Below are 26,411 nucleotides of genomic sequence, written 5' to 3' on the forward strand. Positions count from 1 at the left end.
AGCTAAGCCTGATCATCCTGTTCTTGTCCTGTTGAGGAGATAGTGAGAGCAAAGGAAAGTGGCAACAATGAAGGAATAAAACCCAGCTCATCCCCCTGTTCCTCATGCCCAACCCTTGCCAAGACTTCAGGTAACAGAAGGAAGAGAACACATAGCTGGGCCCGGAAGAGCTGTGCATGTCCCACAGACCACGAGTGTGGAGCCCATGGCCGTGTGAAGGGGGTGGGGTCCCAGTCCTAGAAGCAGGATCATGGAAGTGGCCTTGGAGGACCTGACGAGGAAGCCTATGATCTTCCAGGTACTTTTAGGTGATGTGGATTTAGACACTGGATGTGGCTGTGAAGCGGGCTTTTGCTTTTTTGGTTGTCCGGCATCCATTTAATCACGCCCCAGCTTCCTGCTTGGGAACTTCCACTAACGCTGTCAGTCCATGGACTTCTAGAGGAGCTGAATCTACCGCTGGCTCAGGAACAGGAACCTGACCTGGGCCTAAGCTAATGAATCCATCAAATTTACCTTGGCAAAGTGATTGCCTCAGGAATGGGCAGTGACCCAACTAGAGCCAATAGGACTTTTCCCAGGTATCCTGAAACAGACAGTCTTTTTCTCCTGGATGTGGACCTGAGACAGTATAGTTCTGGGAGTTGCTGACAACCATCTTATGGTCATGAGCTGATTTGAGATTGGCTTCAACAAGCAGGAAGTGGAACAGATGGAGATAAATTGGATCCTGGTAAAATTTGTTTGGAATCTTGTATATGTTGATTTTTCTCCTGAATTTTTTTCAGTTATATGAACCAATACATTTTGTTTGTTTAACCCAATATGGGTCATGTCTTCTCTCAACTGCAGGTGAATGCAGTTTACTTGTTTCATAAAGTAGGATTTTAAACATAAACAGTATGCAGAATAAAAGTTTGTCATACAGATTTCTTATCATGGAACTTCTTTTTTATAGAATTGTGGAAAGCTTGCAAAGGGCTTCTGCTTCTGACTATGATGGAGTGACTGGTATCAGATGGCCCTCTTGTCAGGAACAACCATAAAAGCTATACTTCACCCAGCTTTTTGATAGCATGGAGAAATGTCAAGGCAGCTGGGATTGGAAGGAGTAGATAGGATCCCTGACAGAATGAAGTACAGTTCCAATAGAAAAGAAAGCCCAGATTTTCTGGAAAGTGACAAGCTAATTTCAAAATTTATATGGAAAGGTAAAAGTCCAAGAATAGCAAAGATTCTCAGGAAAAAGAAAAAACATTTTCTTAACATGACTAAATATGAAAACTTATTATCTGGTTACAGTAACTAAAACAGAATGATATGACCTCAAGTATAGATAAATAGATTATTGGAACAAAATAAAAAATCCAGACCCAGAAATATACAGTCTTTTATTTTCAGCAAAGGTGCCACTGCAATGCAGTGAAGAAAAGATGAGCTTTTCAATAAACAATGTGCTGAGTCAATGGGATATATACTTGAGAAAAAATGAACTTGACCCCTACCTCACACTATACACAAAAATCACTTTCAGATTGATTACAGACCTAAATGTGAAAGATAAACAGTAAAGCTTCTAAAAGCTTTAAAAGCATTAAAGAATATCTTCATGGCCTTGTTCATTCTGGTATTTCCTCAAGAGTTTGGTACGTGGTCAGTGTTTGATAATTGTCCATTACATGAATTATGGAGTAGGGGAAATAAAGTGACAGCAATGGATGGGAGGCTGGTGTGAGAGCAGCAAAGGTAGCAGTCATGGGATCAGGGAGAAAGGACACACTTCATCATTCTGGGGTAATTTTTAGCAAAAGATACATAATCCCTCCATCAAGGAAGGTGGAAGCCATGGCAGGTTGGAGGAGCAGGCCAGGAAGGCTCTAAGCCAGCCAAGCCCACAGAAAGTCAAACATTTGTACTCTCCTGAGGACTCCGGGCTTTTAGCTTGTGGGACTTCATTCAAAATTTCTGTCCTTGTATTTCGTAGTTGTTTTAAGAATCGGAATAACTATATATTATTAGTTAATAACTTACATATTTCACTTGTTAAATTTTGGCATTGCTGCTTACAAAGTGCCGCAGCTGGCCAGGTCTTGTGGCTGATGCCTATAATCTCAACACTTTGGGAGGCCGAGGTAGGAGGATTGCTTGATCCCAAGAGTTTGAGACGAGCCTGGGCAACATCGTGAGACCCTGTCTCTTAAAAAAAAAAAAAAGTTTAAAAAAAATTAGCCAGGTGTGGTGGTGCATGCCTGTAGTCCCAGCTACTTGGGAGGCTAAGGTGGGAGGATCCCTTGAGCTTGGGAGGTCGAGGCTGTAGTGGGCTGTGGTTACACCATTGCACTCCAGCCTGGGTGACAGGATGAGACCCTGTCTCAAAAATAAAATAAAAAATAAAACATGTCTGCAAATTCTTTGATGCTTCTGCCATTGAGAGGTAGGTTTATGTATCCTTCCGCTTCAATCTGGGCCTTAGTTATTTGTTGACCCACTTTAGTGACTGGTTGGCCATGGAATAAGGCAAAAATTATCCTAAATGTCTACAATGTTAGGTTATAAAAAGCAACACTGCTGTAACTGGTTCTCTTGGGATACTTGCCTTTGCAGCCCCAAGCTGTCATGTAAGAAGTCCAAGGTTGCCAAGCTTTGAGCAAGTCTCAGCCACATCGAAGGCCAGATGAGGGTTTTCTGGATAATGGGCCCAGTTGAAATCCCAGCCAACAGATGCCATCAATTACCAGACACATGAGTAAGGCTGCCTCCAGATGACTCCTGTCCCTCATGACTGAGTTGCTCCCAGCCTCCAAGTCTTGCCAATCAAGACTCTAGACATTACAAAGCCATGGCAAGCTGTCCCCACTTTGCCTTTGCCAAATTTCCAACCCACAGAATCTGTGAACATAATACAATGATTATCTTTTACTGCTAAGTTCTGTAATAGTTTGTTACACAGCAGCAGATATTTGGACTATCAGTCATGATGTACTTTCATCAGCACACACAGTTTGCAGTAACTGCTGTTATGAAAAAACAGTTGCTTGTGTCTTATGTTTCAAATATACATCTATATAGTATCTAACAGTTTCTATTTACTCTAATAGTCAATGATGTCAATTTCAGTGGCGTCTACAAATTAAAAGCCCCAAATACAATGTCCTTCCACCCAAAACAGACGTGTGAACACGTTGATATTGTGTGGTTTCTATAACATGCTCATGAGACTGAGGGAGGAGTAAATACATAGCACTTTTATACTCAATTCTCGAGTAAGTGTCCTGCATTTTGACTTGGGCTCAGAAGGTGTTTCTCACGGTCTGGTAGGAAGCCTGGTGAGGGAGGCTGACACTCTAGTTCACCTGAAGGCAGAACAGAAATGACGATGGGGAGCTGGTGTTGGAGGCAGGGAGGAGAACGTCCTGGTAATCTGGCTGGAAGTGGCCAGTCTTTCTGTTTAGATAAAAGAAAAAACTCAAACTAGACTTCAACGTAAAAATGCCTCATGGGCTATACATAAGACTCCATGTAAAACTATGTGTTACTGAAAGCCTAAAAACAAAGGATTGACAAAATCATACGAAGCAAAGGCAAATAAAAAATAGGGATTGGCACCTCTAAAATCAAACAAGTTTGAATTTAGAGAAGTATTATTAAATTATCAGAAGAAGTATTAAGCAAGACAAAGCATGATGTTTTGTAATGATAAAAGTGTAAACCACAATGAAACCCTAGCTATATATCTAGTTACAAATAGATATATAGTAAATTATAATAGTGATAAATTCATAAGACATAAACTACAGAAATTCAAAGAGAAATAGAAAAATACTAATGGTAGAAGATTTTAATTCTTTTACCTGAGACTTTGACAGGTACAAAAAAATAAGAATATTGAAGACTAAAATAATGTAATTTAAAAGATAGACTTTATGAACATATATTCAAATGCTATATCAGAATATATCTTCTTTAAAGTACTCATGCAATAATCACAAAATGTTACTCTTACATTAGATTGAAATAATGCTTCACTAATTTGCAAAATGGAGAAATAGTGTAGGTAAAACTCTCAGACAGCATTTCCACAAAATGGAAATTAGTTTTTAAATAATTTTAAATCTAAAAACCTTATCATTTAGAGCATTTAAACTCTTCATTAACTTTCTGATCAAATAGGAAATTTAAAAGTATAGGAAATCTACAAAGTAACAGCAACACATATATAATCAGAATCTATGGGATATTGCTAAATCGATAAACAAGAAAGAAAATAAATGAAGTATCCAGTTCTAGAAGTTTAAAAGAACAATAACACTAAGGCAAACAGATGGAAAGAATACTAACTAAAAAAAAATCAATCCGATAACTGATTCTTTAGGGGAAAAATAAAAAACTATGTAGATGTTAATTAATCTAATCAAGAAAATAGGGAGAAAGCACAAATATATAAAATTTTAATAAATGAAGTGAAGAAATCATAAAAGGCTACTTTGTTTAACTGTATGTAAATAAATGGCTAAATGGATGTTTTTCGAGGAAACATAAATTTCCAAAATTGGTCAGAACAGAAAGCTAAACAGACAAATTAACATGGAGAAATTAGAAAATGTTATTAATAATATTAATAACTAAATAGCAATAGGCTCTTATAGTTTATTAAGCAAATTCTATAAAACTTTTAAGGAACTAGTAATTTCAATGCTATTTAAGATGTTTCAGAACAAAGGAGGAGAATCAAAGGTGCAAATTCTTCTTATGAAGCCAGTATAACATTGATATTAAAACCCAACAAAATGGCAACAAAAATAAATAAAATTATAGCCCAATCTCACCTAATGAATATTGCTGTAAAAATCTAGAATAAAAGAAACAGACCCATTAAAGTCAGAAAATAGATGAAAATATGTATTATTATTTAACAATGAACTGGAAATGCTAGTCAACATAATTAAACAAGAGAAAAATAGAGGTTTGAAAACTTGAAAGTAGGAAGTAAAATTACCATTTTGTGTAGATAATATTTACTTTAGAATTCAAGACAATCAACTAAAAATATGTTATAAATAATAAGAATATTTAAGAAGCATGTTACAGAGTTAACATTAGGAAATCAATAGTCTAATTATGTAGAAACAATAGCCAGTTAAAATGTGACAGAAGAAAAAACTCATGTATAATAGGAACAAAAAAATAAGTTGTCCAGAACAAATTGTTTTGTGTGTTTGTTTTGAGACAGAGTCTCGTTATGTTGCCCAGACTGGATTCAAACTCTTGGCTTCAAGTGCTCCTCTCACTTCAGCCTCAAGAGTAGCTGAGACTACAGGCAGGTGCTACTACTGCCCACAGCCAGAATAAATTTAAAAGGAAATTGTGCAAGGACTATGTAGAGAAAACTTGAAAATGCAAATGAAGATTTTAAAAAATAGAAAGACATGATGTTCTTGGGTAGGAATATTCAACACTGTAAATATGTCAATTCTCCCTAAAGTAATATATAAATGTAAAACAATGACAATAAAAATACTATCAGAATATTCTTTTGGAATTAAATAAGCTGATTGTATAGTCTATTATAAAAATAAATAATTACTAACCAGAAACAAATCTGAAAAAGGATACAAGGAGGTGTATTAGTTTTCTATTACTGCATAACAAATTATCATAAATTTAGTGTATTAACACAATACCTATGTATTAGCTCTCAGTTCTGTGGGTAAGAAGTCCCAGCACAGCAAGAACGGGTTCTCAGCTCAAGGTCTAATGAGGCTGAAATCCAGGTGTCAGCCAGGCTGCATTCTGATCTGGAGGAGGGACTGTGGGAGAATCAGCCTCCAATTTCATTGAGCGTGTTGGACAAATTTAATTCCTTGTGGTTCTAGGATTGAGGACCCAGTTTCCTTGCTGACTGTCAGCCAGGGCCTCTCAGCTCCCCAGAGGCCTCCCTCATTCCTGGCCACACAGCCCCCTCCATTTTTAAAGCCAGCCAGGAAGAATCTCCCTCATATTGATTTCCTTCTTGTTTTGAATCTAGTCTCCAGGAAAAGCCCATTCTATTTTAAGGTCTCACCTGGGTCAGGTCTACTCAGCATAATCGCTCTTTTTTAAAGTCAGCTGTGCTAAATAACATAACTTAATCATGGAGTAACTATCCCATCATTCACAAATTCCAGGGGTTATAAAAGATGTTTATACCTGGGAGCAGGAATCTTGGGGATCAACTTAGAATTCTGCCTACCACAGGGGGTAATAGCCTTACTATTACTATTACTATTACTATTACTATTACTATTACTATTACTATTACTATCACTATTACTATTACTATCACTATTACTATTACTAATATAAAAACATACTAGAAGGTAACAGTTAAACAGTATGACACTCCAAGGTGGGCGGATCGCTTGAGCCCAGGAGTTCGAGACCAGTCTGGGCGACATAGAGAAACCCCATCTCTACTAAAAATAAAAAAATTAAAAATTAGCTGGGCATGGTGGTGCATGCCCATAGTCTCAGCTACTTGTGAGGCTGAGGCAGGAGGATCACTTGAGCCCAGGGAAGTTGAGGCTACAATGAGCTCTGATCGTGCCACTGCACTCCAACCTGGGTGACAGAGTGAGACACAGTCTCAAAAAAACAAAACAAAACAAAACCAGTATGACAATGATGAACAAATAGGTCAATATTTATTGATCAATAAATAATAGATTCAGGGCTGGGCACAGGGGCTCACATCTATAGGAGTTCGAGACCAGCCTGGCCAACATGTTGAATCCCTATCTCTACTAAAAATAGAACAAAAAAATTAGCTGCGCATGGTGGTACGTGCCTGTAGTCCCAGATACTTGGGAGGCTGAGGCAGGAGAATCGCTTGAACACAGGAGGCGGAGGTTGCAGTGAGCCAAGATCACACCACTACACTCCTGTCTGGGCAACAGAGTGAGACCTTGTCTCAAAATAATAATAATAATAATAGTTTCTATAGATAAGTAGGTCTAAATTGAAGTCAAGGAATAAATCCAAAAGCATATAGAGATACAGAACATGAGAAAGATGATTTTCAAATTTTTGGTGAAAAAGATCAATTATTTCATAAATGACAGCCATCTGGAAAAAGTAGAGTATGATCTCATATTAATTATATAAAAATCACATAACTGCTATAACAAACCCCAGGTTCTCAATGGTTTCACATAATTAAAGTTCATCCTTATGTATGTCATGTACGGTTGGCTGTTACCAGGTTGTGTAGTCTCTCTTATGGTCATTCAGGGAGCCAAGCTCTATTCATCTGGACACTCTCTAGAGCTGTGCTGTCTGTTGTGTTGGTTACTAGCCCCAGTCCAAAGTGAGATGTGCTGTGAGTATAAAATACACATCAGATTTTGAAGATATAACATGAAGAAAAGAATGTAAAATAGCCCATTGATACATTTTGTACTGATTACTTGTTGAAATGGTAATATTTTTGATATATTGGGCTTAATAAAATATATTTTGACAATTCCACTTTTTGTTTTTTTGGTTTTTTTTGAAATGGAGTCTTGCTCTGTCACCCAGGCTGGAGCGCAGTGGTGCGATCTTGGCTCACTAGAACACCCGCCTCCCAGGTTCAAGCAATTCTCCCACCTCAGCTTCCCAAGTAGATGGGATTACAGGCACCTGCCACCATGCTCAGCTAATTTTTGTATTTTTGTAAAGAAGGGGTTTAACCATGTTGGCCAGGCTGGTGTTGAACTCCTGACCTCATGTGATCTGCCCGCCTCAGCCTCCCAAAGTGCTGGGATTACAGGCGTAAGCCACCACACCTGGCCTAATTTTTCTTAATATGGCTACTAGAAAATGTAAAATTCCATTTATGTCTTGCATGTATGGCTCACACTTATTTCTATTGAACACCACTGCTCTGGAATCTTCTCCAGAGCCTTCCCCATGGTGACTTGAGATGGCAGATAGGGAAAACGAGAGGGTCCCATGACTGTCCCTCACATTCCACTGGCCAGAACTCAGTCACATGGTCATACGCAACTGCATGGGAAGGGGAGAAAATGTTGTCCAGCTGTGTGCCAAGAGGAAGGGGAGATGGATTTGATGAACAACTAGGCACCTCTTCCACAGATCCCTCACTCACACCTTGCACCAAAACAAACAGTAAAGGAATGAGATTAAAATGTGGTAAAGAGGAAGGAAGGAAAAAAGAGAGAAAGGGAGGGAGCCAGAAGAAATGGGAAAATTTTTAATTTTAAAAATAATTTTTAGAAATATTTTTAGAATTAAAAAAAAAATCTCAGAATATAAAAGGTCCAAGTATGACTCAGAATGTAGAGCTATAAAAGAAAAAAGAAAAGATCAATTTAAACAATCTTGAAATTAAAAAAAATTCTACCTGACAAAAGAAAACACCACAAACAAAAACAAGTCAAATTCTAACTGGGAAAAATCTGACACATTGATATCTCAACCAAAGTATAAATTTCCTAAAGTATAAAGACCTCTTACAAATCAATTTTAAAAGAGCAATAAAACCCTATAGAGTAGTGAGCAGAACATGTAAAGAGATAATTCACTGAAAAGGAATAAAAACAGTTTCTAAAAGTATGAAAGAATGATTCTTGACTTCACCTATAACTAGAAAAACACAAAGCTATATGTTTAACCTGTCAAACTGGCAAAGATTAAAAGATGGGTAACACGTTGTGTTGGTGATGGTGTGAAGTCAGGTTGGTGGGGTATAAATTGCTCTAACCTCTGTGAAAAGCAATCTGACAGTTAAATTCAGCATATCCTTGCTCTTTGATCCAGTAAACCCACTTCTAGCAGTTTATCTTGCAGATGTACATGATGAAAAGACAATGTACAGTAATACAGTAGTCATGGTGAAGATTTGACATACTTAAATGTTTGTCAATGTGGAAACAGTTAAATGCAATGGAATACTGTGGAGCCATATAAAGAACGAGGCCTAATATATATGTGTGGTATGTATGGTCATGACTAGTATTCCATACTCTACTCTTAGTCACAAAAGCAACATAAAAATAGTGCATAGTGTGGAAGGGTAGACAGAGATTGACTTCTGAGAGAGGAAGGAGAATATTTAGAAGGTAATCAGGGGCCGGAGGAAAGAGATGAGAGAGCAACTTTCCAGCCGGGCATGGTGGCTCACACCTGTAATCCCAGCACTTTGGGAGGCTGAGGTGAGCGGATCACCTGAGGTTAGGAGTTCGAGACCAGCCTGGCCAACACGGTGAGACCCTGTCTCTAATAAAAGTACAAAAATTAGCTGGCCATGGTGGCACGTGCCTGTAGTCCAAGCTACTTGGGGGGCTGAGGCAGAAGAATCACTTGAACCCAGGAGGTGGAGGTTGCAGTGAGCCAAGATTGTGCCACTGCACTCCAGACTGAGCGACCGAGCGAGACTCTGTCTCAAAAAAAAAAAAAAAAAAAGAGCAACTTTCCTTTTATAATATATCCACTTCAAAAACTTTTTGCTGTTCAAATTTTCTACAATGTGCATGTATTGGCCATTTTTAAAAGTAGATAATATATATTTAAATTTTGGAAGCAATGTCCTTCTTTGTGTTATTTGTGTCCTCTGAGATGCAAGTAATTCATTGGGGAACACACCTGTAATGGAAAATGGGGATGGAGCCAGAGGCGGTGGGGAGGACGCTCAGAGTGTGATGAAGGTCTGACCCTGGAGAAGACAGGAGAGAGGGAAGGAAATTTGGACAAGGTCAATGAACGTCCTTGAGCCAAAATTGCCCATCAGAAGTCCCACCCCTCCCAGGAGAAGGCGTGCCTTCCTATTCCTGCTACACTGAGAGGTTGGCTGGGGGCAGCCCCTGGGAAGCGCAGCCCCAGATGTGTTGATGGATTCAGAGCACAGCAGCTGGGGCCCTCGATCAGCTGCACTCCCTGCAGCAGATCTCATGGCTGTGGCCCCTCCAAAATCTGTGCTGATCACCTCTTCACTGAAGTTTGCAAATATTGCTCTTATGTGATGACTTCCTTGATTTTATAGTTACAGTGACTTGGATTCTTCTGATTCTAGGAAGTAACTTTTTTCTTTAATCATTTATTCATCCATTCATTTAACCAGTCTTTATTAAATACTTACCACATGTTATGTACTGAGCTAAGTGCTGGGGACACAAAAGTGAACAAAACAGACCTGGGTCCCAGATTCATGGACTTGAGGATCTGCTGAGCAGGCAGAAATGAATCAAACGATCAGCCAGCATATAACTTCCAACTCTAGTGAATGCTGCAGAGAAAAAGTGTAGAAAGTCATGATGCATCTGACACCAGTGGAGTTTGGGGAAGGCTCCACAAAAGACGTGAAATATTAGAAATAAATGCTCATTGAGAAAACAGTGTGCAGAAGAGTGTAAAGTACAAAACCAGGCCAGGTGGTGGCTCACGCCTGTAATCCCAGCACTTTGGGAGGCTGAGGCAGGAGAATTGCTTGAGCTCAGGAGTTCAAGACCAGCCTGGGCAACATAACAAGATCCTGTTTCCACAAAAGATCAAAAAATGAGCCAGGTGTGGTGGCACGTGCCTCCCATAGTCCCAGCTACTCAGGAGGCTTTGGTGGGAGGATCTCTTGAACCAGAAGGCCAAGGGTGCAGTGAGCTGAGATTGTGCCTCAGCACTCCAGCCAGGGTGACAGAGTGAGACCATGTATCAAAAAAAACAAAAACTAAAAAAAAGAACAAAACTAAAATCACTCATAATTCTAGAACCAGAAATAACATCACCTGGCAGCTTTCTTTGTCTTTTACAAAAAATGCAGTTGTCTAATACAGCATTGTTCAATAGAATGGAATGTGAGCCACATATGTAATTAAAAATTTTTAAGACTCTCGAGACATTTTATAAAATTTTTGGAGAAGTGCTGTTCTCATTTGCATTGCTGGCAGTCCCCAGAGTGCATGTCTCACTGTGACTCTGGCAGTGGTGACCAATGTAATTTCCTCTAAATTTGTTAATTTGATTTGTCAAATTTGGCATTTCCTTATTTTCACAAACAATTCCGAAGTCTTTGCATTCTAGAGAGGCTGAACATTCTTTGTCCCTCTGCTCATTAGCTAATTCATTTCTAGTTTTACATTACTAATTTTCTTCTTTTAGAAGTGAATGAATGGTGCCTCTTACATTGAATGGAGTCAGATGAAGCCTGATACTTGTATTTATTTTCATATGCTAACATGGTTTGATTTCAAATCTCACCAACAATGGTTAAGCTTTGACGACTGGGAGATGCAGTGCTGAGTATTAGGGGAAATACACTGAGAGCTGGAGGGTGCTCACAGGAAGCATACGAGTCCTGGAGGAAAACAGCAGGCCGGGCACAGCAGCTGAACCACGAGGCTGTGCACACTCAGGTACCATGGGACGTCTGGGCGCCCACGAGAGCAAGAGTGGGGCTGGGTAGCTGACTCTGGAGGGATCAGGTTCATGGAAGCAGTGAGATTTGAAACAGATCTGGGGGAGAAGGATCTCCACGAGCAGGGTGGGATGAGAGGAGCCGAGGGCTGGGCTGGAACGTAGTGGTGTCTAATAGCAGATGTGGGAGACAAAGCAGGAAGGTCTGCTGGGCCCCTGTTCTAGCAGATTTTAAATAACCCCCTGAGGCTTTATTTTATAGATTTTGAGAACCTGGCCAGGCGTGGTGGCTCATGCCTCTAATCTCAGCACTTTGGGAAGCTGAGGTGGGTGGGACACTTGAGGTCAGGAGTTCGAGACCAGCCTGGCCAACATGGTGAAACCCCGTCTCTACTAAAAATGCAAAATTAGCTGGGCTTGGTGGGGCACACCTGTAATCCCAGCAACTTGGGAGGCTGAAGCAGGAGAATCCCTTGAGCCCAAGAGGTGGAGGTTGCAGTGAGCCAAGATTGTGCCACTGCACTCCAGCCTGGGCGACAGAGTAAGACTATTTCAAAAAAAAAAAAAAAAGAATTTTAAGGACTTGATGGTGCTTTTAAGCGGTTTTATTTTTCCTTTGAGAAGAGAAAATCCTAATTCACAGAGCTTTTCAAGGGAAAGGGCCTAAAGAGAGAAAAGGTGGCGTATCCTCAGCTCTTCCGCTGAAGTCAGCCTACCAAGGAGAGATCAGCTTTAGTTCCTCAGAGACATGCCCAGTGATTCCAGGTGTGTGCAGGAGAGTGGCCAAACAGCTAAGGCAATAAGTCTGTTCTGAAGAAGACTTCTGTGTGTCAGGGGGCCCACCTGCCGTGGCCAGGGAGGCTCTGCTCGTGCTTGAACCAGGCTTCTGCCAGGCCCCCTCCACCCACTCCATGCCTGCCCTCTCCACCCACCCCCTCCTCTACCCCCTCCCCTTCACCACCTCCCACACCCTCTTCACCCCTGCCCCTAAACCCCCACCTACCCTGGGGTCTAGTCCTTTGGGGGGAACATGAACTTGGCCTTCTTTAGAGCAGGCTGACCAATGGCTACCTCCATTCAGAAATGCTTGCTGTAACTCAGGACATCCTGTGTTGGCTTTGTCCCAAAGTCCAGGTGAAAATCTCCGAGGCCTCTGCACATCTTAGGAAGGAAGAGGGACCAAGCATCTAATGAGGTCTCTGATCTGGAGAGGAGAAGCAGCTTGAGCCAGGGAAAGCCTCTTCCAGCACAGACAAGGCAGCCCTTTCTTTAGTGGGTGTCCTTTTCAGAACCAGGTGTTGCTAAGATTTAAAAGGTATTCTGTTTGCTAATTCAACTGAAATACACACAATCCGCCCCCAGTGCTGGGTTCAACATCTTTTTGCCAAGGCGGTTTTTACAAATGCTGATGAACCACTCCATGTGGCTTCCTAGGCAAGCACATTCCTCAAGCATTTTGACACCGGCTAATGATTTAAAGTCCCTTTGGCTCCATAAACAGTGGAGGCCGGCCCAAAGTGTTGGCTGATTAGAAACCCATTGGGCAGGCTCGCCCAAAAGGGCCTGGGGCTGGGTGAGCGCTCTACCTGGCTTCCCTCCTTGGGTGAGGAGGAGTGGGGTGGAAGGAAGGTGAGAAGGTGGTGCCCCTTTTCTGGATCTCTTGGTTTCCCTTTGACTCTCCATGTAGTATTCTCTGCATACACACACACTCGCACGCACACACGCGCACACACATGCACACTCATATGCGCACGCACACTCGTCTCTGCCTATGACTGTTCGATATCTTGTTGAATAGGCTCTGTGAGGGGCTGGGGGAGGGGCACATGTTGGAGAGAATGCCTACTTTTACTTCACTCGCAAAGATTCATCCCAAATTCTGTGGGGGTGTGTTGGCAAGGAGGGGAGGCAAGACTAAACAGAGGGGATAAAAACTTGCATCCGCATGATTGCTTTTTAAAAATATGACAACTTGTGAAAGCTTTATTTTCTGTTTATAGTGAAAGGCATTTCTTCTTGCCATTTACAGAGCAATTCTGCAAGAGAGCTTCAGCAAAATTCCAAAACAATCGCATCGAGCGTCGGCACAACGCAGGTCTCCCGACTTTGACTGGTTCCAGGCGAAGTTTCTTTTGTCGTTTGCTAGCCTCCAGGGATGCAATCTCTACACTCTCTGTGGGATGGAGGGGGAAGTTGAGTGGAGGGAACATTAAATATTAGGAAACCCGAAGAAAAAGCAAAAGCAAAACCAACTGCTTTCTCAGGCTGCCCTTCCGAGGTTCGTAGTCCGGGAACGATGAAGGGAGACTGCCACCTATGGGCCAGGTTCCAGGGACGCCCGCACGTGGCGTTCTGCGGGACAGACGCAGTCTTAAGGTAGAAGGGAAGGCGTCTTCATGGGACAGTGAGTCACCGCACACTCTGCTTGCAGGCAGAAGCACTCTCAAGTCATTCAGGACAGATGAGCATTTTCCCAATTTAAAGGACACTTTTTTTTTTTTTTTAAACGAGAGTGTGATCTTGTAAGCCAAGTTTTGTAATACAAACAAAATAATGGAACTGACACCCCAGGACCCACCATTTAAATTAAACAGATGTTCAGTTCACAGTTTGGCTGCTAGGTTCCACAGTGGGATCCACTCCAGCACTATACCTGAAATTGTGTGGCTGCTTAACAAAAATGAATCAGCATAATGAATCAGAGATAAACATCCTCTTGCCGTGCCGTCCCAGTAGAAAAGCAACAGGATAAATAACAATTGGGCAAATATCAAACCCATTCCAGCAGATGCCTGTGGGTGGGGGCAAGGGAAATGAAAGTGGAATCAGACACAAAGGGGAATATAAAAGGAAGCACAGTTGTAAAACTAGAGAGGGACCTCACATACAGTCACGGTAATGGGATAAGAACTGAGGAGTATAATTCAATCACCTCTGCTCCCAACATGAAAAAGAAAAGTTATATGCTTTGAGCTTGGCAAGTGGGAGACGGCTACTGTGTTATAATGCTTCCAATGGTATCATACAGTTGTCCTTTGATATTTGAGATCTATGTGTTCGTGAATAGCAAATCCTATTATTCCCATTGTCTTCCATTATAAAATCAGATCTGCCACACAATACCTATACGATACTGGATTTAGAGTAACCAAGCAGTCCTGACTCCTGTTGCAGAGAGGGGAGTGGTGTAGGTATTTGTGTGTGCATTTTTTTTGTCTGAGTGTGTGTACATGTGCATGTATATGAAAGCATGTGTGTATGTATGTGTGTTTAAAAAAGGAGCTCAGGAAGGATTATGGTTCTGTCACTCCAAACCAAAGGAGATTTAAGGTCCTCTGCCCAGCATTATAGCACCTAGAGAAAAGCTAACCCTGTCCAGGGAGGCATCTCCCCTGAATAGGCACATGTACTGAATAGGCACAGGTCCAGACCCATCAGAAAGGCAGAGTTGGGCTGTAGAGTCTTCAACAGAAATCAGCAAGTAAAACTTGGGATGCTAGAATGGTACTGTACTTTCAGCAAGTGGCAAAGGAAACACAGGAAAGAATCCAACAGAAGCAGGATGGGGATTTTCTGGGCAGACTAGTAGGCTGGGTGAGGGAGAATAACCCAGTGTTGCACTCTATGTATAATCCACATTTTGTTTGCCCATTTTGCTCCTGAAGGACCTGTAGGAGACAGGAGCTAGGCCAGAACTGTTCTCTTAGCCCCACCAACTGAGGGTTAGTAGCATCAGTTCCTAAGTGAAGAAGAACTGGCGACCGATACCAGAACCCATCGAATGTCCTTTAGGGTTCTTTGTACATAAAAACATAAATAGTGCCAAATTCTCATTAGTAGCTCAGTTGCTCTTTAAAAAAACACTCTTTTTATCTTTTATGAAGTGTAAGTTCAAGAGTCTTTCTAGATGTTGTAATATTCGGACACCTGGTTTAGGAGGCCTCTCTCTCCCCCCTTCATATATGTGAACCGTAACCAGGAAGATCTGAGTATCTTTAACGTATTAGTAAATTATATATACTATTGTTTCATGTACTTTACATTTTATGTAAATTATATTGTATAAATATTTATGTTGCATCTTTCTAGTTTATCATTACATATTTTAGATGTATCCATGTAGGTGATAAGGATCTAGTTCACTCATTTTAATGGCTGTGCAGCATTGCATTGCATGAATAATCCACATTTGATTTGCCCATTTTGCTCCTGAAGGTCAGGTAGCTTGTTTCCACTTTTAAGCTATTACCCAGAGTGCTGAAAGAATGTGCTTTTGTTCATATCTCCTTGGACCCATGTGTCTCTTGGGAACTTCTAGACATATAGTGGCAGAATTTTTGGTCATAGGTTATGCATTAACTTTACCAGGTGTTGCCAAATCGCTCTCTACAGTGGGTCTGTCATTTTTACATGCCCACTAGCAGTGGATATAAGTATCCATTTCTCCATTCTCATCAACTTTTGGTATTGTCAGAGTTTTTTCAAGAAATTCCCACTCTAATAGGCATGAAATAGTATCTATTTGTTTTAATTTGCATCTCCTTGACTACTAATAAAGGCGAGCACATTTTCATGCGTCTATAGACCATTAAATGTCCTCTTTTGCCGATTGCTTGTTAACATCCTTAAGCTTTTTTGATGTTCGGTTGTTGCTCTTTTTCTTGCTTATTTGTAGGAACTAGTTGTATATTTTGGATAGTAATCTTTGGTTGGAAATGTGGGATATAACTATTTTCTCCAAGTCTGTGTTTGTCTTCTTGCTTTGCTGTTAGTGCCGTTTGTCATTAAGAAGTTTAAAAAAATTATCTACTTCAACTTCTCACTTTTCCATGATAATTTTTGGTTTTGTATTGTTTAAGAAACCCTACCCTCCTTGGATGTCATTGAAATATTTTCCTATAGTTCTGTCTAAATGTTTACTGCTTTTCCTTAACACATCTGAAATTTATTTTTGTTCATGCAGTGAGGTACGAATCTAATTTTTCTCTTAGAAAATATTATTAGCCAATAGTCACAGTGCCATTTATTGAATAGTCATCCTTTCCCTGCTGATTTGCAGTGTCACCTCTTATATCCTAAGTTCCTACTTACGTGTGTTTCTAACTTTTTCAGAAAATTTGCTCCATTGATCTATTTAGCTAAATGCTGATACCAGAATATTTTATTTCGTTTTCCAGGTGTAATTTTATTCCACTTTCTCCAACTTCAGAGTTCCAACCTTAGAGGACAGAGCATTATGTGGAGGGAGGGTAAAGACTTGATATGAAAAAAGTGATAATGACATAACCCTGGTTCATTTCTGGGTTTCTTCCTAGGCCAATTCAAAGCCTCAAAATAAGGTCAAGTAACACAATAGGCTCGCACTTGCATTACAAGCTGTTTAGAAAATGTGCCTAGATCTCTGACTCAGACAAGATGTCCTCCCCACCATGGGCAAGGGCTGGTGGGCAAGACACTCCCAGCCTTCTTCCAATACTAATAAATAACCTGCAGAATGAGCAGCGCTGGAGAGCTGGCCCTTGACCCACCCACTGCTACCGTTGTGGAGCCAGGCCTGCCACATAGCCCTCTGTCTTCATGTCATTGAGCTCTAGCTCCTCATTTTAGTCAAAGGTGTGCTTATAATGCTCCGCCTTCATCTCAGGATCATCTTCAGTTGCATACACATTCTGCAAGTAACTGTTTCCTGCTGGATCATCCATAATAAAGTCGGTCTTCATGTTACCTTCGATGATCTGGTCCATCTTCTGGCTAAACTCCTGCAGTCTCTCCGTCTGGCCAGGATTGGAACTGTCGCCCAGTGTGAAAGGGTTTTTGGTCACCAGTTCCCAGATATCTTTCAGCAGCCCTTCTAGTGTGGTGAACTTGCACCTGAGGATGGCCATTCCCAGTCAAATTCTGGCTCTGGGATTTCCACATTACAAGTCTCAGACTTGAGGAGGTCTCTGGTCATATCTGAGGGACCTGTGATGTGGAGGGTGATCCTGGTGCCCAAGGGTTCTACTGCTTCTCCAGATTTCACCTCATTGGTCTGATGCACGCAGTTCTTGTAGTTGGTCCCTCCTTAAAGTGAGGGATTTGTACTAGCTTCATGTTGGTCTGAGTTGGGGCATTGCATTCTGGGCCGTTTGTGTTAAACTGGAGCACTTCATTTCTGAGATCTTCCTCTTCTGGCTTCTCTGTTGGTGCTTCTGCTTGGAGCCCCAGCATCTCTTCCTGCTGTCGGGTCTGGTTGTAGTGTGTGATTACCAGGGCATCATCTTTCTGAGCAGCATGTGGGTTTTCCACAAAGCTGTTCCCTCAGGGATCATCAATGATCAGAGTGAAAGGGGAGGCTGATTGCTTTAGCTCCTTCAGTTTGACAATGAACTCATCAATTCTTTCAGCTGTGGCATCTTTGTTGCCCTTCGCGCAGGCTAGTCCTGCTCCCGGCCAGAGATAGCACGGGTGATCAATCCTTCAACAGTGTTCAGAGCTCCTTTCTGGCTAAAGGCAGGAATTTGAAAATCTAGCTCAGGAATCCTTGTGGTAGCGGAGTCAGTCTTCACCACTTCTCTGTTCATGTCCTCCAGAGCCCTGATGCTCAAAGTGTAGCGCGCTCCCTGGTCCTGGATCCTGCCTGCCGATTGGATCTCCATGTTGTTCCAGCCACAGTGGTGGTAGGAAAAGGAGCTCACGATTATTTCTCTGAAGAAGGGAATCTTGGTGAGCAGGAGGCGCGTCATGCCATTGCGGTAACAGTTCATGCACAGTGACTTGATCTGGGTGGGCTGCTGCTCCTTGTCCTCGGCGCTGATGGGCCAGAACAGATGACCCAGGGCAGGGAGCAAGTCCAGGGCGGGCGAGGGGGCAACGGCTGACCCCGGGGACCCCACTTCCACAGCCCCGGTGGCCGCCATCACCACCCTGCATCCAAATATTTTAATTACTTATTTAATTATTTAACCACTGCACTTCAGCCTTCAGCCTGAGTGACAGAGCGAGACCTTGTCTCAAAAGGAAAAAAATATATATATACATATATGTAAATGTATGTGTATGTGTATATATGTATATGTGTATATACAAAAAATTAAATAAAATTTAATTTTAATTTTATTCATAAAATAAGTTCATTTTTGTTAAGTATATTTTATTTGCCCCACATTTACTCTCAATATAACAAGGGTACAAGATATTAAACGACAAAAGATGACTCTTTTTCAACAAATGATATTGAGATAACTGGATAGGCATATGCAAAAGAATGAAGTTGCACTCCCTCTTCACTTCATTTATAAAATTAACTAAAAACAAGTTTTGCTATCTGTTAGGGTGAATCCTCTTCACTTCATTTATAAAATTAACTAAAAACAAGTTTTGCTATCTGTTAGGGTGAATCCTTTCTCTTTATGCTGTCTCAAAATTGTGGCCAGGCACCATGGTTCATACCTGGAAGCCCAACACTTTGGGAGGCTGAGGCAGGAGGATCACTTGGGCCCAGGAGTTAGAGGCTGCAGTGAGCTATGATTGTGCCACTGCACTCCAGCCTGGGCGACACAGTGAGATCCCGTCACTTAAAAAAAATTGTTTTGGCTGTTCTTAACCCCTTTATTTTTCTGGATGGATATTCTGATCTGCTTATCGAGGTCAGTGAAAACAATTCTCCATGGATTTTGAATAGAATTTATTAAATTAATAGTATAAATTTAGGAAAGCTGCTACTGTTAAGCTGTTGTCTTTCCATACATAAACAGGGTGTATCTCATCATTTCTTCAGGTTTTCTATCTTTCAATGAGGTTTTAGAGCTTTCTTTGTAAAAGTTTCATGTCATTTATTAGATTTATTAATAACATAGTTTTTTAAAAACTATAAATGTAAATGGCATGTCTTTTTATTTCATCCTCATTCTTGAATGATAGTTTAGCTGTGTATAGAATTCTAAGTTAGCTATTTTCCCTCAACACTCTAAATAGAACTTCTCTCAGATAACTAGGTATAGAAGGAACATTCCTTGCTGAGCACAGCAGCTCACACCTGTAATTCCAGCACTTTGGGAGGCCAAAGCCGAAAGATTGCTTGAGCCCAGGAGTTCGAGACAAGCCTGGGCAACATAATGAGATCCCATTTCTAAAAAAACTTTAAAAACTTAGCTGGGCATAGTGATGTGTGCCCGTAGTCCTAGCTACTCGGGAGACTGAGATGGGAGGATTGCTTGAGCCCAGGAGGTTGAGGCTGCAGTGAGCCATGGTCACACCACTGCCCTGCAGCCTGGGTGACAGAGCAAGATCCAGTCTCAAAAAACAACAACAAAAAAGGAACATTCTTTAACCTGAAAATGGCATCTACCAAACTCTAAAGCAAATATTATTCTCAGTGGTGAAATCCTAAAAACATCCCATTTGAATTCAGGAATAAGACACAGGAAATACTGGAATGCAACATCATCCTAATTATCAGGAACAAACAAGATGCAATTTTTAAAAACCATGACATATAGCTGGATTTATTTAAATTAAGTCTCAGCCCTTTAACCTATGAAGTTAGTTCATTTACATTATTGTGATTATATACTGTGGTGGATTTATTCTTTAACCTTGCTTTGTGCTTTCTGTACATTTTTTTCTTTTTCTCCTTTTTTTTTGCCTTTTATAGAACTGATCAATATTATCTTTCAAATGATTATATTTCTGTTTTTTTCATATTTACTTTAAAATTGAACAAACATACTGCTCAACAATCTTGTAGGTTAATCAATATCCCTTGGTTTCCTTTCAAACAAAATAAGGACCTTAGGTGGTTTTCTCTCTTATTCTTCTTTTCCTCTCACACATTGTTTCTAGTATTTTAATTCCATCTTTTTATGGAACCTCCATTAGTGCTTTTGTTACTATTGTTTCATACAGTCAATGCTTGTTTAGATTTGACTATGTATTTTTCAACTTTTTAATTCTCCACTGCTTTTCTAAAAACATTTTTGAGGTATAATATAGATATAATTCCTCCATTTAAAGTATACAATTCAATGGTTTTTAGTATATTGACAGTTGTACAACTATTAGCACAATCAACCTTAGTACATTTTTATGAACCTCAAAAGAAACCTCATACCCATTAGCAGTCACTCTCCAATTTCCCTCCAACCCAACCAGCCCTAGGCAACCACTAATCTGCTTTCTGTCTCTATAGATTTGCCTATTCTAGATATTTTGGAGCAATGGAATCATACACTATATGGCCTTTTGTGACTGGCTTCTTTCCCACAGCATATTTTCTTTTTTTTATTATACTTTAAGTTCTAGGGTACATGTGCACAACGTGCAGGTTTGTTACATATGTATACCTGTGCCATGTTGGTTTGCTGCACCCGTTAACTCATCATTTACATTAGGTATATCTCCTAATGCTACCCCTTCCCCCTCCCTCAACCCCACGACAGGCCCTGGTGTGTGATGTTCCCCCGCTGTGTCCAAGTGTTCTCATTGTTCAATTCCCACCTATGAGTGAGAACATCACATAGCATATTTTCAAAGTTCATCCATGTTGTAGTATGTATCAATACTTCATTATTTTTATGGCTAAATAATATTCCACTGTATGGATATACCACATTTTATTTATCCATTCATCAATTAATGGACATTTGTATTGTTTCTACTTTTGGGCTACTATGAATAATGCTGCTATGAACATTCATGTGCAAGTTTTTGTGTGGACATATGTATTTCATTTCTCTTGGATATATATCTAGGAGTGGAATTAGAGGGTCAAAGGGTAACTTTCAATTTAGCTTTTTGAAAAACTGCCAAACTGTTTTCCAAAGGGTCTGTGACATTTTATATTCCCACCAGCAATATATGAGGGTTCTACTTTCTCTATATCCTTGCCAAAACGCTATCTGCCTTTTTCATTATAGCCTTTCAAGTGTGTGTAAGTGGTATCTCACTGAGGTTTTGGTTTCCATTTCTCTAATGACTAATGATGTTTAGCATCTTTTCATGTGTTTATTGGCCATTGGCATATTTTATTTGGAGATTCATATCCTTTGCCTCCCTTGCTTTTTGTTGAGACAGGGTCTCACTTTGTCACCCAGGCTGGAGTGCAGTGGCACAATCATGGCTTACTGCAGCCTCAAACTCCTGTGCTCAAACAATTCTCCTGCCCCAGCCCAACAAATAGCTGGGACTACAGGCATGTGCCACCATGCCCACCTTTGTCCGTTTTTAAATTGTGTTATTTGTCTTTTTATTATTGAGTTGTAATAATTATTTTTTATTGAGTTGTAAGAATTACAACTCAATAATAATAGTAAGTAAATACAAGTATTTTATCTGATATATGATTGCAAATATTTTTTTCCGTACTGTGAGTTGTCTTTTCATTTTCTTCATGATGTTCTTTGAACCACAAAATTTTTCAATTTTGATGAAGTTCAATTTACATATATTTTTATTTTGTTGCTTATGCTTTTGGTGTCATACCTAACAAGGCTTTACCTAACCAAGGCCATGAAGATTTAGGCCCATGTTTCTTCTAAGAAGTATATAGTTGTAGGAGCCAGGTGCAGTGGCTCACACCTGTAATCCCAGCACTTTGGGAGGCCGAGGTGGGCAGATCATGAGGTCAGGAGTTCAAGACCAGCCTGGCCAATATGGTGAAACTGCATCTCCGCTAATATACAAAACTTAGCCAGGCATGGTGCACCTGTAGTCCCAGCTACTCTGGAGGCTGAGGCAGGAAAATCACTTGAACTTGGGAGGCAGAGGTTGCAGTGAGCCAAGATCACACCATTGCACTCCAGCCTGGGCAACAGAGCGAGATTCCGTCTCAAAAAAAAAAAAAAAAGAAGAAGAAGTATGTAGTTGTAGGTCTTACATTTAGGTCTGTGATCCATTTTTAGTTAATTTTATAAATGAAGTGAAGAGGGGGTGCAACTTCATTTTTTGCATATGCCTATCCAGTTATCTCAATGTCATTTGTTGAAAAAGAGTCATCTTTCCTCATTTAATGTCTTGTACCCTTGTTATATTGAGAGTAAATGTGGGGCAAATAAAAGAAAATATACGTAATAAAAATGAACTTATTTTATTAAAATAATAAAATTAAAATTAAATTTTATTTAAATTTTTTGTATATACGTATATACCCGTATATATATACACATACATTTACATATATGTATATATATACACATACATTTACATATATGTATATATATATTTTTCCTTTTGAGACAAGGTCTCGCTCTGTCACTCAGGCTGAAGGCTGAAGTGCAGTGGTTCAATCATAGCTCTTTGCAGCCTCGACCTCCCAGGCCCAAGCAATCCTCCTACCTCAGCCTCTCAAGTAGCTAGGATCACAGAAATGCACCACCACACCCAGCTAATTTTTTAAAAGATTTTTGTAGAGAAAGGGTCTCCCTACATTGCCCAGGCTGGTTTTGAACTTCTGGCTTCAAATGATCCTTGCATCTCAGTCTCCTAAAGTGCTGGGATTGCATGAATGAGTCACCACACCCAACCTGTATTTTTATATTTCTTAAATAAAAATATTATTTCAAAATAAAATATTTTGGACTAAGTCTATTTTATTCATCCATGTCTATTCTTAAGCAAGTACCACAGTGTGTTCACTACTGTAACTTTGTAATACATTTTGAAATCAGTGGGAAATGTGAGTCCTCCAACATGGTTCTTCTTTTAAAAAATTGTTTTGACTATTTTGGGTCACTTGCATTTACATATTAATTTTAGTATCATTTTCTGCAAAGGAAAGCCAACTAGGATTTTGATAGAGATTAACTCTGTAGATGAATATGGGAGTATGGCCATTTTAACAATATTAAATCTTTGAATCCATGAACATGGGATGTCTTTCCATTTATTTTGGAATTCTTTAATTTCTTTTAACAATGTCATAGTTTGCAGAGTACAAGTTTTATACTTCTTTTGTTAAATTTATTCCTAAGTAGTTTGTTCTTTTTAATTCTCTTATAAATGGAATTGCTTTCTTAATTTCTTTTTCAGATTGCTCATGGATAATTTATTGCTTCTTGATCCTTTTCTCATGGGTTCATATTTCCTACTCCCTGAAGTATATCCTCAAATAATTCATAAAATAAATCTGCAAATACAATTCTCTTACTTTCCATCTGAAAGTGTCTTTATTTCACCCTCACTCTTGAATGATAATTTAATTAGGTATAGAATTCTAGGTCAGTAGTTTAGAAGATATTTTTCTATTTTATTTTGGCCTTACTTCTTGTTACTGAGATGTCAACTCTCAGTCTAATTGTTTCTCTGCAGACAAAGTGCCTTTTTTTCCTGGTTGTTTTTAACTTGTCTTAGTTTATTTTTGATGTTAGACAGTTTTATTATATATATCAAAATGGAGCTTATTTTATTTATTCTACTCAATGTTTGTTGTACATCTTCAACCTAAGGATTTGTGTTTTAATTCTAGAACATTCTCAGTGATTAATTTTTCGAATATTGCATTCTCTCTAGTATCTCTTTCTAGAACTTTCAGGGATATACTTTCTCATTTTATTCTCCCAGTGTCTATTTTTGTCATTAAAAATATCTCATTCTGGTTGGATGTGGTGGCTCACACCTGTAATCCCAATACTTTGAGATGCTGAGGTGGGCAGATCACTGGAGCCCAGGAGTTCAAGACCAGCCTGTGTAACATGCTGAAACCGTGTGTCTACCAAAAAATACAAAAATTAGCCAGACATGGTGGTGTGTGCCTATAGTCCAGCTACTTGGGAGGCTGAGGTGGGAGGGTCACCTGAGCCCAGGAGGTCGAGGTTGCAATGAAAAATATATATATATATAAAATATATATGGGATATATATATTATTCTGAACTGTATTTTTAGTACTTCTCAATTCTATATTCTAGTTCTTTTTAATACAAAGTAAGGGAGTTAACTCTTCTCAAAAAAAACCAAACTTTAAAAGGAGGAGGACAGGAGTTTCATCCAGGGGAGAAAACAATTTTCATAAAAGACATTATACCTCTTCCAATCATACTCCCTAAAAAGAGCGAATGGCCCTAAGGTGGCTATATTTTTTTAACATAAGTATTTGTGAGATGATTAGATTCATGCTAAGGAAATATGTCTGAAATTGTGGTGGGAAAGGACCATATATTTCATGATTATGATTTACTGTCCAGGTTTTACCTGTTGAATCTGACAGTGTGGCAGGATGCAAAACAGCATGTGCTTTGAGGTCAACCAGACTTGGGTTCAGGTGCCAGCTTTGCTAATAGCCAGTTATGGGATTGGGCAGCTTATTTTAACCTCGCTGAGTTTTTCTGAATCTTAATTTCATCATCTGTAAAATAAACCCATCAATGTTGTTATGAAGAACTAATGATATGGCAGATATAAAGTGCCTTGTGCAAAGCCTGGCCAACAGCAGGTGTTTCATGCAAGATTATCATTATTTCTGGTAGAAGACTCTTAATTAGAATTGGTGCCATCATGTGGGTTATCCTCATTTAGTATTTGAGACCTTCTCATTAGTCATGTCCCATTGTAACCTGTTTGCTGTGATCTGACCTTCCTAGGATACACAGATTAATAATTAATCCAAGTAAGAGATGGAATCGTTGCTTGTGGAAATGTCTGTGTTGATATTTCCCACACTTTTCTTCTGCAGCAGTCCCCTTAGACAGCTATCGAAGGCCCCAAGTAAAACATTCTGGGGTTCTTTCTTGCAGCAGATGATGTAATGCAAAGTCCATCTGGGAGGCACACCCTATAAGAAAGACCTCTAGGACTCTTAAAAGATAAATGCTTAGAAAATTGATCCAATCAAAATGGAACTGTTATAAATACACTTTCCCTGTAATTTTTCAAACTAATATATTTAATTCTGTCTGGCAGCATCCTCTAAATTGAATCCACGTGAGACAGATGAGACCATTGGAAAAATATAATATACTGATGCAGGAATTACTCTGCCTTTGGTGGGGGCAGTCAGTGTTTCCTGACTGCCTCATGCTTGGGGTATGATGGCAAATATTGCCTTTAGTAGGCTGCTCATGAATTCTTTCTGTTGTGAGATTTATGACAGGAAACGGGATTTTTCTGTAAGCACAGTTTAATGACTAACATTCCTACATGTGCAGTACATTCAGGTCTTTTCCTTGGGTGGGCTTCTTGATTGTATAGCCACCTGAATGTCCACTTTTATTAAACAACGTCAATTAATCTTACCCTGCAATGTAATATTGCACATGCCATCATTACCCAGAGCACAGAGAACATGTGAACCACTAGGAGAATGGTGATGACATTGTTAACGTCACTAGGCTATTTAAGGTGGGGAAAACCTTCAATAATTTAGTGATATTAATAATTGCAATAGTTAATAGTTATCATATAGTCTCTGTGTGTCTGATACTATGCTAAGTGCACCCCTCTATTTATCTATGTTTATATTTATATGTGTTTAAGTTAGTCTTCGCAATAGCCTTGTGAGAGGGGTACTGTGATTAGCCGCATGTTCTAGATGAGGAAAATGAAGCATGAGGCATGAAGTTACCTTGCTCAGGATGGCACAGTGAAGCAGTGGGGGAGCTCGATCCATACCCGGGTGGGCTGGCACCAAGAGGAAAGTGGCCTTACCTTCACCACATGAACATGAGGCCTGGAAGGTTCAGAGGGTCGCCCTCTCTATGCTCAGAGATACCTGGACTCAGCTGATGTGTGAAAGCCATGCTTCGACTCCCCAGTCGAGTGTAACCCCTCTAGATAGACTGTCCAAAAGGCTACATACAATTCAGAACATTTAGCTCCTCTTTACTTTAAATTGTATACTTACCTTACCAACTCCACTGGCATTAGGGATTCTTCTTGCTCACCATTCCTTCCTTTCTCTGTCTTCACATTTGCTGGGTGCTTTGGGGACAAAAGGAGGAAGAGGAGAAAGAGGAGAAAGCAGAGGAGAAACAATTCTCTTTGCTTGGGAAGTCTGCATTCCAGCCCTGGCAATGGGCTCTGTAACTGTGAAAGAACTGGAGAGTGACATGACAGGGT

General features: G+C 40.0%; 1 long non-coding RNA gene and 1 pseudogene across 1 annotated transcript in view; one reads left to right on the forward strand and one right to left on the reverse strand.

Moving 5' to 3' along the window:
• The window catches only part of LOC117980665 (uncharacterized), an 87,753-nt gene that overhangs the window by 17,685 nt on the left and 43,657 nt on the right, over positions 1-26,411 (forward strand). The gene's annotated exons all lie outside the window — the stretch shown is intronic.
• LOC100975026 (zinc finger protein ZPR1-like) lies at positions 16,586-18,281 on the reverse strand (annotated as a pseudogene).

This window comes from Pan paniscus, chromosome 5, assembly GCF_029289425.2.
Source record: "Pan paniscus chromosome 5, NHGRI_mPanPan1-v2.0_pri, whole genome shotgun sequence".
NCBI lineage: Eukaryota > Metazoa > Chordata > Mammalia > Primates > Hominidae > Pan > Pan paniscus.